The 11703-nt window shown below is 45.6% G+C and overlaps 1 pseudogene across 1 annotated transcript; it reads right to left on the bottom strand.

The window, feature by feature from the left end:
- Nucleotides 1-8346: 8346 nt before the first annotated feature.
- LOC103793649 (large ribosomal subunit protein uL4 pseudogene) lies at nt 8347-9712 on the bottom strand (annotated as a pseudogene). Its single transcript, XR_008474784.2, has one exon. The product of XR_008474784.2 is annotated as a large ribosomal subunit protein uL4 pseudogene (transcript).
- Between the last annotated feature and the right edge of the window lie 1991 nt (nt 9713-11703).

Here is an 11703-nt window from a genome sequence, read left to right as displayed (position 1 = left end):
AAGCCTGTAATCCCAGCACTTTGGGAGGCAAGGCAGGCAGATCACCTGAGGTCAGAAGTTTGAAATCAGTCTGGCCAACATGGTGAAACCCTGTCTCTAAAAATAATAATAATAATAATTTTAAAAAAAAGAAATGTCAGAGGACTGGGGATCTCCCTTATAGCTGACGTCAGTCTTAGGACTGAACCCAATGAAGTCCAAAGCCAAATTCAGGTGCTTAGAGTTGGAACTGAATTGTACAAAGTACACCCACTTTGGAGTGAAACCAAATAAAATAAAATTCAGATAAATCAACAAATACACAATCATACGACTTCATTCTAACCCTACTAAAGTTGAGACATCTGTGAACAGTCCACCTCTGAAGGTAACCTCGGAAAGACAGAGCCTTAAAATGAATTCAGAAAGATCAGCTTTTGGAATTAAGATTAAATCCACTCATGCCTATAATCCCAACACTTTGGGAAGCCAAGGTGGGAGGATCACTTGAGCCCAGGAGTTCAAGACCAGCCTGGGCAACATAGTGAGACCTGGTCTCTGCAAAAAATGTTTTAAGTTGGCCGGGCGTGGTGGCTCACACCTGTAATCCCAGCACTCTGGGAGGCTGAGATGGGTAGATCATCTGAGGTTGGGAGTTCGATACCAGCCTGGCCAACATGGTGACACCCCATCTCTAATTTTAAAATATATATATATTTTTTTTTTTTTTAAAAGATGTAAAGTTAGGCATGGTGGTACACACCCATAGTCCCAGCTATTTGTGAGGCTGATATATAAGGATCCCTTGACCCCTGGTTGGAGCTGCACTGAGCCATGATCGTGCCGCTGCACTCCAGCCTGGGCCAAAGAGCAAGAGACCCTGTCTCAAAATAAATAAATATTAAATATTAAAAATCAAATAAGCCAGGCGTGGTGGGTCACGCCTGTAATCCCCACACTTTGGGAGGCTGAGGCGGGTGGATCATGAGGTCAGGAGTTCGAGACCATCCTGGACAACATGGTGAAACCCCGTCTCTACTAAAAATACAAAAATTAGCTGGGCATGGTGGTGCCCGCCTGTAGTCCCAGCTACTCAGGAGGCTGAGGCAGGAGAATTGCCTGAACCCAGGAGGCGGGGGTTTCAGTGAGCCGAGATCATGCCATTGCACTCCAGTCTGGGTAACAAGAGCGAAACTCTGTCTCAAAAAAAAAAAAATCAAATAATAAAGAAATGAAATATATAAGAAATCATACAATTCAACAGCAAAAGAACAAAAGACTTTTAAATGGTTAGTGGGCCTGAAAAGACTTTTTTTTTTTTTTTTAAGACAGGGTCTCTGTCAGCCAGGCTGGAATACAGTGGCACTGTCACTGCTCACTGCAGCCTCCACCTCCCAGGCTCAAGCGATTCTCTCACCTCAGCCTCCTGAGTAGCTGGGATCACTGGCACACTCCACCATTCCTGGCTAATTGTGTTTATTGTTTATAGAGACGGGGCTTCCTGTGTTCCTCAGACTGGTCTTGAACTCCTGGGCTCAAGGAATCCTCTCACCTCAGCCTCTCAAAGTGCTGGTATTATAGGCATGAGCCACTGCTCCTGGCCTGAAAAGACATTTGTCCAAAGAACACAAACAAAAGGCCAACAGATATATGAAAAGTTGATGAACATCACTGTTCTATGTAAGTTTTCAGGGCCGCAAAAGAAGTAGCACTTGATGTAAATGTTCTCAGCAAGGCAATTTACTGCTATAGAAGGGTGTGTCTCACAGATGGCACAATGGCAAGTGCACACCTGAACAGGGAGGGGAGGGTTCTTATCCCTGACACAGGTAGCCCCTACTGCTGTGCTGTTCCCCTACTGGCTAGGGTTGGATTGCACAGTCTAAGCTAATTCCAATTGGCTATTTTAAAGGGAGCAGGAGTATGAGCCAGAGCAGTGGGGTGAGCAGTTTGGCAGAAAGGACGGTTACACAACAGGTAACTAAAGGTGACAGGTTAAAGCAGGTGATCAGGGTGAATCAGGACAGAGCAGATGACCAGGGGAACAGATGTGAACTACTGATTAGAACTCATGGAAAGGTGGGGTGTGGTGGCTCACACCTGTAATCCCAGCACTTTGGGAGGCCGAGATGGGTGGATCACCTGAGGTCTGGAGTACAAGACCAGCCTGGCCAACATGGTGACACCCCATCTCTATTTTATTAAAATTTAAAAAAAAAAAAAAAACTGGTGGAAAAGGTTGTTTACTGAAACTATGAGGAAGTTAAACTTTAAAATGGAGAACAAAGAACTGAACAATCTGACATGCTGATAAATTGAACAGAAATTTAGAACTCATTGTATTCAACAACTCCTTCCTCTTGAATTTTTTACAACTTTCTCTTCAAATGTCCTTAAAATGTCTTGGCTTGCTGGGCGTGATGGCTCACGCCTGTAATCCAAGCACTTTGGAGGCCAAGGCAGGCAGATCACCTGAGGTCAGGAGTTCAAAACCAGCCTGAACAACATGGTGAAACCCCATCTTAAAAAAATATATATGTCTTGGCTTAGTTGTTCTGCTTGATTTTCTAAAAGAAAAAGCTTCGCTGTATAAGGTGGAGGAGAATTAAGGGAGGGTTTTTTTTTTTTTTTTTTTTTTGAGACAGAGTTTCACTCTTGTTACCCAGACTGGCATGCAATGGCATGATCTCGGCTCACCGCAACCTCCGCCTCCTAAGTTCAAGCAATTCTCCTGTCTCAGCCTCCCGAGTAGCTGGGACTATAGGCGCGTACCACCATGCCCAGCTAATTTTTGTATTTTAAGTAGAGATGGGGTTTCACCATGTTGACCAGGATGGTCTCGATCTCTTGACCTCATGATCCACCTGTCTCGGCCTCCTAAAGTGCTGGGATTATAGGCATGAGCCACTGCACCCGGCCCCTAAGGGAGGTTTTAGTAAGTGCTGCTTTTATGGGTCTTTGCACCAGCCTACTGACTTATGGTATGACACAATGCCTGACAAGAATGAGTACACTGGCTGGGCGCGGTGGCTCACGCCTATAATCCCAGCACTTTGGGAGGCCGAGGCAGGTGGATCATGAGGTCAAGAGATCGAGACCATCCTGGTCAACATGATGAAATCCCATCTCTACTAAAAATACAAAAATTAGCTGGGCATGGTGGTGCACACCTGTAGTCCCAGCTACTCGGGAGGCTGAGGCAGGAGAATTGCTTGAACCCAGAAGGTGGAGGTTGCGGTGAGCCGAGATCATGCCATTGTACTCCAGTCTGGGTAAGAACAGCAAAAACTCCGTCTCAAAAAGGAAAAAAAAGAATGAGTACACCTACTACAGCTGCGAGAGAAGAATTGAGGCTACAATTCCTTTCCATTTACCGAACCACTTTTCTAGCCAGCCTGTGAAGGGGTCATTTATCCTTGAGTTTTTGGTTAACTCATTGGACAGAACAGTTAGACCTTGCAATGCCTTTGATATACTTCCATCAGGGGTGGTATTGTTTGGGATGAAAGTACAACATTGAGTTTTAATAATGATGCAAATTCTTCCTCTTTCTGCTAATATTGTGTCTAAAGTTATTCTATTTTCCTATGCTATCTGGCTAGCAGCCCCTAATAGTTCAGCTATTCCTTTAATAGCATCTCTAGTGTAGTTAATAAACCGCCGTTGGTTGTAATAAATGTAATTTGTCCAATCTAAATTCTTATTTGTCACCTACCAAAATATTTTTTTTTTTTGAGACAGTTTCACTCTTGTTACCCAGGCTGGAGAGCAATGGCGTGATCTCGGCTCACCACAACCTCCGCCTCCTGGGTTCAGGAAATTCTCCTGCCTCAGCCTCCTGAGTAGCTGGGATTACAGGCAGGCACCACCATGCCCAGCTAATTTTTTTTTGTATTTTTAGTAGAGACGGGATTTCACCATGTTGACCAGGATGGTCTCGATCGCTTGACCTCGTGATCCACCCGCCTTGGCCTCCCAAAGTGCTGGGATTACAGGCGTGAGCCACCGCGCCCGCCCACCTACCAAAATAATGACTCAAATCCTGCAACTATTTGATCTCGGGCTTTAAATGTATCTGGTACTCCTCATGGATCTCCAATTGCATCTAAATAAATGTGAGAATCGAAAGAATCATAAGGGGCTTCTTTTGCTTTACAATGTTGTATCTTTCCTTCCTCTGGTTAATGAAATGCCAGGGTGAAACTAGAGCACAAGTGCCACTCTAATTACTTGGCAGAGTGTCCAGTAAAGGTCTACTACAATACCACTGTACATTGCTAGGGATGAACAAGGTATCCAAGGAAAGCTAACTTTCCTCCTTGTCATCACAAACACGAAGTGAACTTAGTGTCAGGACACGTTGGATGGCCCTCGGGGGCTGACCTGCAGGGTGTTGAACTTCTGGATAGAGCAGAGAGAGAGCTTGGCACAACTTGTTACCCCAGGCTGTAAAATCTTGGAAAAGAGCTGCCATACAGCCCATGCCTGGTTGACTGGAGAAGCATCCTAGTGGAAAGGGGACAATCTGGGCCTCTGGCCTGCCATGCATACAAGCATAACAATTGCTTTTGTTTAATGTGGGGACAGAATATTTGATCCAGTCCAACCAGGCATTTGTATCTTGTTATCTTATCTCTATTGGTAACGTATTTTATTTACTTTATTATTATTATTATTTTTTTTTTTTTTGAGACGGAGTTTCGCTCTTGTTACCCAGGCTGGAGAGCAATGGCGTGATCTCGGCTCACCACAACCTCCTCCTCCTGGGTTCAGGAAATTCTCCTGCCTCAGCCTCCTGAGTAGCTGGGATTACAGGCAGGCACCACCATGCCCAGCTAATTTTTTGTATTTTTAGTAGAGACGGGGTTTCACCTGTTGACCAGGATGGTCTCCATCTGTTGACCTCATGATCCACCCACCTTGGCCTCCCAAAGTGCTGGGATTATAGGCGTGAGCCACCGCACCCGGCCTTGCTAACGTATTTTAAATCATTTACTTCTACAAAGTCTACTTTGGTCCTATTATTGGGCATAGAAAGGATGACAGTTTGATCAGAAGAGGTCCAAAGGAGAAGAGGGGGAGGGGGACAAAAAGGATGAGGGATTAATAAAATGCATTTTGGAAGACCTTATGAGGTCTGTACTGGCCAAGTTGGCTCTCATACCATAGAAGCAACCCAAAGTGGGGTCAGGGTCAGTAGAGGTAGAGGTAAGAAGAGAGAGCTGCCTTGAATTGCATTGGTACTGTTAACAATTACTGTTGTTTTTTTTAAAGAGACAGTGTCTCTCTATGTTGCCCAGGCTGGAGTGCAGTGGCTATTCGCAGGCGCGATCCCACTACTAATCAGCACTGAAGTTTTGACCTGTTCCATCTCTGACTTGGGCTGGTTCACCACTCCTTAGGCAACCTGGTAGTCCCCCGCTCCTGGGAGGTCACCATATTTATGCTGAACTTAAAGCGGACACCTGATCAGCATAGCACACTACAGCCCAGAACTCCTGGGCTCAAGCAATCCTCCCACCTCAGCCTCTTGAGTAGCTGGGACTACAAGTACAGATCACCGCACCAGCAGTACTGTTGACAATTAGAAGGAACACTTTCTTTTTTTTTTGAGATGGAGTTTTGCTCTTGTTACCCAGACTGGAGTGCAATGGCGTGATGGAGTTTTGCTCTTGTTACCCAGACTGGAGTGCAATGCGTGCAATGGCTCACCGCAATCTCTGCCTTCCTGGGTTCAAGCAATTCTCCTGCCTCAGCCTCCCGAGTAGCTGGGACTACATGCGCGTGCCACCACGCCCAGCTAATTTTTGCATTTTTAGTAAAGATGGGGTTTCACCATGTTGACCACAATGGTCTTGATCTCTTGACCTCGTGATCCACCGCCTCCCAAAGTGTTGTGATTATAGGCATGAGCCTCCGCGTCTGGCCGAGGAACACTTTCTTTGGTGAAACAGAGGTATGGCTTTAGAGAGGTACAGCCCTTTAAGGAATTCCTCCTTGTTCCTCAGTGGTCCATAGGACATCATCTAGGAGGGACAGTACCATCCTGGAAACTCGTCTTCATTTAGTTCCTAAAATTTGAGAAATGTGGGGGACTTGGTTTCTATGAAGCAAGGGTCACAGAGGTTAAAAGTCACTTTGGAACAACCAAGATATTTTTCTGAGGAGGCCAGTTACCTTTGGTTTTGGAAATCCCTGCAAGGTATGGCGAGACAAGCCATTAAATGTGATGGTCTGAGGAAAAGGTGACCTGGTTACATTAATAGCAAGGTGGTCAGCAGTAGAACAAGGAAAGAAGAAGGAGTAATAAAATAAATAAAGGACTTTTTTTTTTTTGAGACTGAGTTTCGCTGTTGTTACCCAGACTGGAGTACAATGGCATGATCTTGGCTCACCGCAACCTCCGCCTTCTGGGTTCAAGCAATTCTCCTGCCTCAGCTTCCCGAGTAGCTGGGACTACAGGTGTGCACCACCATGCCCAGCTAATTTTTGTATTTTTAGTAGAGACGGGGTTTCACCTTGTTGACCAGGATGGTCTCGATCTCTTGACCTCATGATCTACCTGCCTTGGCCTCCCAAAGTGCTGGGATTATAGGCGTGAACCACTGCACCCAGCCAACTTTTCTTAGCGTTAGTTTGGTAGGGTTTCCTGGGACTATGGCCTATGACTCCAGAGAGGATGGTGCTTTCTAGACCCAGGTGTGATAGGTCTGTCCTCTTTCGGCTGTCTGGATTACAGTTTTGATGGTTAGAAGCAGTAGGTAAGGTTTTTCCCAGGCTGGTTTGAGCTTTTCCTTCTCTCCAACTTTTGACAAGGATGTGGTCCCTAGGTTGATACTGGTATACTGGAAACTCAAGGGGTGGCACCTGCGCAAAAAGACCTGTTAGTTCTCAGGGAAGAGAAAGTGGAAGAGACACCAAGTATATAATTTCTGAGAAACTAATCTTTGTTTCAAATGTAGGAAGATCAGTAGTAGAATGTAGATAAGGCAATCCATAAAGCATCTTATAAGGGGATAGGCCTATGTCTTTTTGGGGAGCAGTTCAGAATCTCAACAGGGCAATAGGCCTTTCTACTTTCCCTGATGAAGGTGGGCCCCAGGGAGTATGAAATTCCTATGTTATATCCATCACCTGGATTAATGTCTTCTTTCTTTTTTTCTTGAGACAAAGTCTCGCTCTGTCTCCCAGGCTGGAGTGCAGTGGTGCGATCTCAGCTCACTGCAATCTCCACCTCCGGGGTTCAACCGATTCTCCTGCCTCAGCCTCCTGAGTAGCTGGGATTACAGGCGCCTACCACCACTCCCAGCTAATTTTTTTTTGTATTTTATTAGAGACGAGGTTTCACCATGTTGGTAAGGCTGTTCTCAAACTTCTGATCTGCCCACCTCCACCTCCCAAAGTGCTGAGATCACAGGAGTGAGCCACTATGCCTGGCCTACCTGGATTAATTTGGTTTTTTTTTTTTTTTTTGAGACAGAGTTTCGCTGTTGTTACCCAGGCTGGAGTGCAATGGCACGATCTCGGCTCACCTCAACCTCCGCCTCCTGGGTTCAGACAATTCTCCTGCCTCAGCCTCCTGAGTAGCTGGGATTACAGGCACGCACCACCACGCCCAGCTAAGTTTTTTTATTTTTAGTAGAGATGGGGTTTCACCATGTTGACGAGGATGGTCTCAATCTCTTGACCTCGTGATTCACCCGCCTTGGCCTCCCAAAGTGCTGGGATTACAGGCTTGAGCCACCGCGCCTGGCCTGGATTAATTTCTTAATGACATGTGCAGCGAAATGAGTCCAGAAAAATAAAAATCAGGCCAAGTGTGATCATTTCACCAATGAATTGGGCAACACTTCATTCCATAAAATAGAATGAGTATTCTAACAAGTTAAACAGAGGAGGTTGGTCTTACAGACAGAAAAGAGCTAAGGAAAGGAGAAAACAAAACACAGCTTGGTAGCTTCCTTTTTTTTTTTCAGATAGGGTCTCGCTCTGGCATCCCAGCTGGACTGCAGTGGCCCAATCATGGCTGACTACAGCCTGGACCTCCAGGGCTCAACTGATTCTCCCACCTCAGCCTTCCAAGTAGCTGGAACTACAGGCGAATTTTTGTTATTTTTTGAGGTAATGGAGTTTTGCTATGTTGCTCAGGATGGAGATAGTTTCAAAGCTACTTTCCTTGTAAAGGTTAAAACAGAAGGGATTTCCTTATCATGGTGACTAAAGCTGGTCTGTTTGGGGACTTGGGTATTATCTGTCTCCTGATTTCCCAGATGGTAACATAAACAACTTCTTTTTTTTTTTTTTTTTTCTCTGCCTGTTTGATCAGGTCTTTATTCAAAAGAAGCTGTCCAAAATGATTTGACCTTTATTGAATAATCAAATTTAAGAGTTCATACAGCAGGGGGGTTTCTTTTCCTCTGTAGGGGGTTTCTTTTCTGCTGGCTTCTTTTCAGGGGCTGGTTTCTTGGTAGCTGCTGCCTTTTTTCCTACTGGAGGTTTCTTCTGCTTCTTAACACCAACAGCAGCCTTCTTTCCTTTCTTACTTACTACAACAGGCTTCTTGCCTGCAACCCCCTTCTCATCTGATTTGGCTTCTAGTGCTGCTGCTGCTGCTGCGGCCGCCTTATCCACCTGGCACTTGTGATTCCTGGCCTGGCAGAGAATGGTGTTCTGGCGCATGGTCTTTGCGTATGGGTTTAGCTTCAACATGATTCTCGGGTTTTTCAGTGGGTTCTTCTTTAGGACTCTGCGATGAATCTTCTTGCGTGGTACTCGAAGGGCTCTTTGGATCTCTGGGCTTTTTAAGATTCTGCTGAGATCTGTATCATCTTGTGCATGGGGAGATTGTAGTTACTCTTGAGGGAAGCAGCTTTACGCCAAGTGCCATACAATTCATCTAACTTCCTGAAAGCACTTTCAGTCCAAATGCGGAAACGTCCCACATGCCCACCGGGAGCAAGCTTCAAAATGTTCAGTTTGCTTACATTAAGCAGAGTAATTCCAGGGATGTTTCTGAAGGCCTTGATACCATTATCCTCATTGTAGATGATGCAGGGGCCTCTGCGCTGGATACGGCGACAATTTCTCATTTTGCCCTTGCCAGCTCTCATTCGCTGAGAGGCATAGACCTTTTTGATATCATTCCAGGCTTTAAGTTTCTTAAGAAGCAAAACAGCCTCCTTGGTCTTCTTGTAGCCTTCAACTTTATCTTCGACTACCAAAGGAAGTTCAGGAACTTCCTCAATACGATGACCTTTAGACATGACCAGTGCTGGTAAGGCTGAGGCAGCCAGGGCAGAACAGATGGCATATCGTTTTTGGGTTGTGTTCACTCTACGATGCCAACGGCGCCAGGTTTTGGTTGGTGCAAACATTCGGCCTCCACGACACATATTTCCAAAAGCACCCTGGCCAGAACGGTGAGTCCCACCACCTCGAACTCTAGGAATTCGAGGCACAGCTCTGCCAGTACCCCAAGACTCAGCACTAGTCTGATGGCCTGCTAATTCACTGACGGCATAGGGCTGTCTGTTGTTTTTGCGCAAGTTGGCGTGAACAAAGTTCACAATATCTGGTCGAATAGGAGCCTTGAATACAGCAGCAGGCAAAGTGACATTTTTGCCAGATGACTCCCCCTTTTCGGAGTACACCGATATCAGTGGGCGAGCACACGCCATGGCGGAGAGAGGAGACAGCCACGCTCCTCTCGACCTGGCAGCTGCCACAGGAAAAGGAACAACTTCTTTTTTTTTTTTTGAGATGGAGTTTCGCTCTGGTTACCCAGGCTGGAGTACAATGGCGCGGTCTCAGCTCATCGCAAACTCCGCCTCCTGGGTTCAGGCAATTCTCCTGCCTCAGCCTCCTGAGTAGCTGGGATTACAGGCACGCACCACCATGCCCAGCTAATTTTTTGTATTTTTAGTAGAGATGGGGTTTCGCCATGTTGACCAGGATGGTCTCGATCTGTTGACCTGGTGATCCACCCGCCTCGGCCTCCCAAAGTGCTGGGATTACAGGCTTGAGCCACCACGCCCAGCCTAAGAACTTCTCTTTTTTTCTTTCCTTTTTTTTTTTTTTTTTTTTTTGAGACAGAGTCTTGCTCTGTTGCCCAGACTGGAGTGCAGTGGCATGATCTTGTCTCACTGCGATCTCTGCCTCCCCAGTACAAGTGATTCTCCTGCCTCTGGCATGATCTTGTCTCACTGCAATCTCTGCCTCCCCAGTACAAGTGATTCTCCTGCCTCAGCCTCCCAAGTAGCTAAGACTACAGGTGTGTACCAGCAAGCTCAGCTAATTTTTGTACTTTTAGTAGAGATAAGGTTTCACCATGTCGGCCAGGATGGTCTTGATCTCTTGACCTCATGATCTGCCCACCTCTGCCTCCCAAAGTGCCGGGATTAGAGGCATGAGCCACTGTGCCAGCCCTCATTTGTTTTTTAAATAGAGATGGAGTCTTGCTGTGTTGCCCAGGCTGGTCTTGAAATCCTGGGCTCAAGTGATCCTCCCACCTCAGCCTCCAAAGTGCTGGGATTACAGGCATGAGCCATTGTGCCCAGCCAAACAACTTTATTTTAATTTAATGATAGGGAATGCTAGCAAGAGTAACTCCATTTTAGTGTGGCCTATTGGGGCCTAGTACAGGAGCTCAGTCCAAAACAATGGCCTCCTATAAATTTTTATTATTTATTTATTTTTTGAGACAGAATTTTGCTCTTGTCACCCAGGCTGGAGTGCAATGACGCAACCTTAGCCCACTGCAACCTCTGCCTCCTGGGTTCAAGTGAGTTTCCTGACTCAGCCTCCTGAGTAACTAAGATTACAGACATGTGCTAATTTTTGTATTTTTTTTTTATTGTACTTTGGGCTGTGGGGTACATGTGCACATCCTGCTTCCTGCAGGATTGTTACGTAGGTACATACATGCCACAGTGGTTTGCTGTCTCCATTCCCTCCCGACCCCCGTAATTTTTGTATTTTTAGTAGAGATGGGGTTTCACCATGTAAGTCAGATTGGTCTTGAACTCTTGACCTCAGGTGATCCACCCACCTCAGCCTCCCAAAGTGCTGGGATTACAGGCATGAGCCACGGCACCTGGCATTGCCTCCTGTAAATATTATTGAACAACTGATTGTGCTAATCATTTTACTACATATATGTACATCAAATCATCACATTATATACTTTAAATATATAAAACGTTTTATCAATTATGCCTCAATAAAGCTAGAAAAAGAAGCCAATGGTTATCAACTCTGGCTAAGCATTAGAACAACCTAAGGAGCTTTTTAAAAAAAGGAAGCTGGGTGCAGTGGATCACAACTGTAATTCCAACACTTTGGGAGGCCTGGGAAACAAAACAAGATCTTGTGTTTACTTAAAAAATAAACTGGCAGCCAGGCATGGTAGCTCACAACAACCCTATGGATACTGGTACTCATGCATTTTGTGGTTGTAGAAACAAGTTTAAGGATGTTAAGAAACTTGTCTAGGCCTTCACATCTGAAAGGTGTGAAGAGTTTTCAATCCATATATTTGGCTTCAAAGTCCGTATACAAAACTCCGTATTTTACCGCCTCTCTCCTCAATAAATAAATCAGAAAATTGCTAACAGCTTTAAAACAGCAAATTCTTAGGCCAGGTGTGGTGGTTCACGCCTGTAATCCAAGCACTTTGGAGGCCAAGGCAGGCGGATCACCTGAGGTCAGGAGTTCAAGACCTGTCTG

The sequence above is a fragment of the Callithrix jacchus genome, chromosome 10, assembly GCF_049354715.1.
Source record: "Callithrix jacchus isolate 240 chromosome 10, calJac240_pri, whole genome shotgun sequence".
NCBI classification, from domain to species: Eukaryota; Metazoa; Chordata; class Mammalia; order Primates; family Cebidae; genus Callithrix; species Callithrix jacchus.
This window is presented reverse-complemented; position numbering and strand designations above follow the sequence as displayed.